Genomic DNA, 4,428 nt, shown 5'->3' with positions numbered 1-4,428 from the left:
CAAGATTTTATTGCGTAAACCTTATTTACTTAAATATCTTAGCCGTCGTATTTAGGTTAATAAATATTTTTCCTATATAAAGGAGAGACTTAATTAGGTTTGAGGCATCTTTTAATCTTTGCATTAATCTTTTAATCAGTCTTTAGTTTTTAGACTCTTGTTTGACGTTTGCTGCGCTATTTTTCTTGGATCTTCAATTGTGTAATTCCTTTCTCTCTTTAATTCATAGTTCTATTTCCTTTTGCAAACATTTAATTCTCTTGTCTGTTATTTCATCTTTATATCATGCTTAATATAGTTTTATCTATCGTTGTTAGTTTTATCATCGTCATGAGTAGCTAAATCTTTTGTGCTAGGATAAAGGGGAGCCATGGTAATTAGGGAGACTAATATTAGATGATTAGGCTAGGCTGAATTAGGTATATGTTGTTAATCACCGCATTTAACAGCAATTAGCTGCTTGAGTCGACGCATTTAGCCTGTTGATTTGGTACACCTTGACCTGGATCGGAAGATTGGGAGGGGTAAGACCTGCAGTGAATATTAGGGCATTCTAATGAGGGCGGAAGCTAAGTTAGTAATGTTTTAGGGCGAATAGCGGACCGAAAGGACCTTTTCACAACCCTGCAAACCGAGTTTATGCCAACCTTTGACCCTAGATTGGATCCCTAAAAGACCATGGTGAACCGACAATCCTAGCATTTCTCTCCCTTTTTTGATCACATCTTACTTTTACATCGATTTTTGTTTATTCATTGCTTTTACTTTTTTGTTTTAGTTTAGTACTTCAAACAAAAAACAACCTAGTGACACCGACAGACCGAGTTAGACAAGTAGACTACAAGCAACCTCCCTGTGGAATACGTTACGCGACTTACCTCTGCTACATTAGTTAGAGCCGGTTAGGTTTATTTTTGATAGGGTTACGACAGCCGTGTCAAATTTTGGCGTCGTTGCTAGGGAGGTGACGTTGTTTATTTGTTTTCTTTTTCAGTTTGTTTTTTGTCTCAAGGGATTTATTCCTTGAGATAGTTCTTATCTTTTCTTCTAGTGTTGTCTTAATAGGTCCTACAGGTCCTAACTAGACAGGATTCTTGAAGAAAAGCCATCAAAGGGAAGGCTTGAGTACCTTTGATCTTCCACCTATGTTCAATCCCATGGGGCAAAAGGTGGTACTTTGTGAGAGATGTGGTGCCGTGGGGCACGAAGCTGTTAGTTGTTTGGCAGAGAATGATCAAGTCTATGCTTTTCAGCAGTATAGACAAGGAAATTATCACTATGGTTACCAAAGTGGGAGTCACCCAAACTATACTCCCCCTCCGCCGCAGAATCACTATGCGCCGCCACATCCGCTACAACAACATGGCTTGCAAAAGCCTCTATTTGTTTGGCCGCCGCAACAACAAACTCCTCCTCCTGATAAACAGAAAGAAGAAATTGCTGAATTGACATCTTTGGTGAAAACACTTGCATTAGAAACGCAAAAAATTATGCAGGCTGTGGAAGCTAAAGATGCCGTTATCGAGAGACTTGAGACTCAGTTGGCTCAAGTAGTTGCCGAGCAAACTTTTAGGCAACCTGAGACGGTATATGATGTTCGAACCAGAAGTGGTCTTCCCTATGTAGGACCGGATTTTCCTATTGATGCTAAAAATGATGACTCGGATGTTGAAATTACTGTTCAAGAGGAAGAGTACAATGAAGCCTCACCTGCCACTGTTCAAAAACTCGATCGAGAGCCTTACTCTGCTTGATCGAATGAATTGCCAGAAGAAGTGTTCGATCGAGAAGAATGGAGTGCTCGATCGAGCACTGTACACAGAGAGAAGGTCGATCGACCTAACACTGCTCCTCGATCGAGAGGATTTCCTGAAGAAAATGTTCGATCGAGCTCCTCATCTGCTAGCTCGATCGAATTATTTAGATGCTGAAACAGCTGGTTCGTCGTCAAAATCTACTTTGAGCGACAATAAGAAGAAAAATAAAGACCCGTCTACTCCAATTCCGGTCCCATTTCCAGAAAGGTTACAGAACAAGAAGATTGAGCAACAATTTGGCAAGGTGGCCAAAAGTTTGAAAAGTCTTCATGTTACCGTACCATTTGGTGAGTTACTAACCCAGGTACCCTCCTACATGAAATTCATGAAAGGCATTTTAGTACGTAGGAGGCATATAAATGACCATGAAACGGTCGCTTTAACTGAAGCGGGCACTGCCCTTATTCAAAATAAGACCCCACCAAAGTTGTCCGACCCGGGTAGTTTCTCTATACCATGTCACATTGGAACCCATTTAATTGATAATGCTTTATGCGATTTGGGAGCTAGCGTGAGTGTTTTGCCATTGTCTCTTGCTAAGAGGCTTTGTTTGACAAAATTCAATTGTACCAATATGACTGTGCAAATGGCCGATCGTACTTTATCACGGCCTTTAGGTGTCTTAGAGGACATACCTGTCAAGATCGGGAAGTTCTTTATTCCCGTTGACTTCGTAGTCTTAGATATCCCCGAAGACTCATATACTCCTATTATTTTAGGACGACCATTTCTATTTACCGCTCGTGCAGTAGTAGATATCGGGGGGCAGACGTTGACTTTACAAGTAGGTGATGAGAAACTGACCTTCTACCAGTCTAGTGTTCGCAGGGCTCCCATGCAAGTCAAGCCCTGCAATGCTATTCCATCAAAAGACCATGATACGGTATCTCCAAATGCTGATATTGAGTCATATGCTGCCGTATTGACACCTCCGCCCTAGATTGGGAGCAGTATGGAGGACCATTCTGTTATTCTGTTGTTACAGGTCTTAGCGGATTGGACATTGGAGATCCCGGTGATGAGAGCGCCTTGGAATTTGAGCTCTTTGCTAGAGACGGTGTCAAAGACAAACGTGTGAAAGAAGGAGAGAATGACAGGCCTGACAAAGCAAAGAAGAGAGTAAAAGCATATGCGGAAGCGAATTATTCTCCTTTGACCAATTCAATTATATAGAGGCCTAAAGAGACGGTCCACGATGCTGAAGGGACCGCCTCCAGTCAGAAGCCCTCTTTTGGGCTATTCAAGTGTTTTGGAGAATGAGTCGTAGTGCTATTAGGCTTGTAAAACATTTTGTAATTTTGGATTTGTTAGACATTCTTTTTGCATTTAGACATTAGGAATAGTTTAATCAGTTTAATTAGTTTAGGACGAATATAGATTGCGGATTTTCGGTTTGCTACTGGTATTTTTGTGGGATATATTTTTATATGCTTTGCAGGTCATAGCGGACAAGTGCGAATACATGGGGATGCGTGCCATAGAGAGGAAATTCGATCGAACATTTTTAATGCTCGATCGAACAGATTGCCCAAGCAAAGCCCTCGGTCGAGCTATTACTGCTGCTCGATCGACCACTTACTGCACGCCCCGAGGAATGCTCGATCGATCGACTTTAAGATGTTCGATCGAGCAACTTATGGAGGAAAAGCTCTTATGGAGATGACGACGAGTAACGGCTGGCTACTCACTTCCCCATTTTGGTGGCTGGTTTAGGGAAGTTCTATATCGTAAGTATTTTTGCTTTTCATTCTTTTTCATCTCCCTTAGTTTTATTTGATTTATTTTACATTTGTGCTGTATTTTGCTTTCCCTATTATTATACTGGTGTATGCTGGAGGACAATGAGGGCATTGTCCGTTTTGGTTTGGGGAGGGTAATGCACACTTTGAGTCTGCATTTGCATTTGTTTTGCATTCACGTTTGTTGCATTTCAGTTTGCATTGTCTTTTATTTCAAAGAATTGAAAGCTTCAAAAAAAAAATTCAAAAATTCAAAAAAAATTAGAAAATTTCAAAAAATCTAAAAATTTCACGTTTATTTTTGCATATAGGTTGAGTCGGAACGGTGTATTTTAATGATGAAATTGCACTACACTTAGTCATTTTACTTAAGCCTTCAAAAACTAAATATCTTTTAGCATAGTCATATTGCATAATCTACGAGTTTATGTTGAAATTTAGCTGAACGAATAGACTTGACCGGAAATTTTGGCAACCTACTCATATATTCTAAGATTTTAGAGCCATAAAACTGGTGTCGTCTATGACCAGTTTCATGTAGGATTGTGAGTAGTTACTTCTTGCATAACATGTAACATTAATTTGCACAAGTATGAAGTTCAATTGCTTATTGCCTGCATACATTCGGGTTAGTGGTTGGTGTCACATGCAGGGAGGTGCTTACATTCCCTTTTCTTCCATTTTACCTATTAACTCCACATTTAGCCAAATTTGCCTTTTGACCCCTTAACTACACCCAAACTTAGCATGCCTTGTCAAGCTAGTTTAGTTTGTTTTTGCGGGTATATCATTTATGTGACGAATTTGGTTTGTATTGAAAAGATGGGAGTTGGTATTTTGGAGAAGGAGAATTGAAAAAAGAAAAAAAAAAG

The sequence above is a fragment of the Silene latifolia genome, chromosome 9 (assembly GCF_048544455.1).
Source record: "Silene latifolia isolate original U9 population chromosome 9, ASM4854445v1, whole genome shotgun sequence".
Lineage (NCBI taxonomy): Eukaryota > Viridiplantae > Streptophyta > Magnoliopsida > Caryophyllales > Caryophyllaceae > Silene > Silene latifolia.
This window is presented reverse-complemented; position numbering follows the sequence as displayed.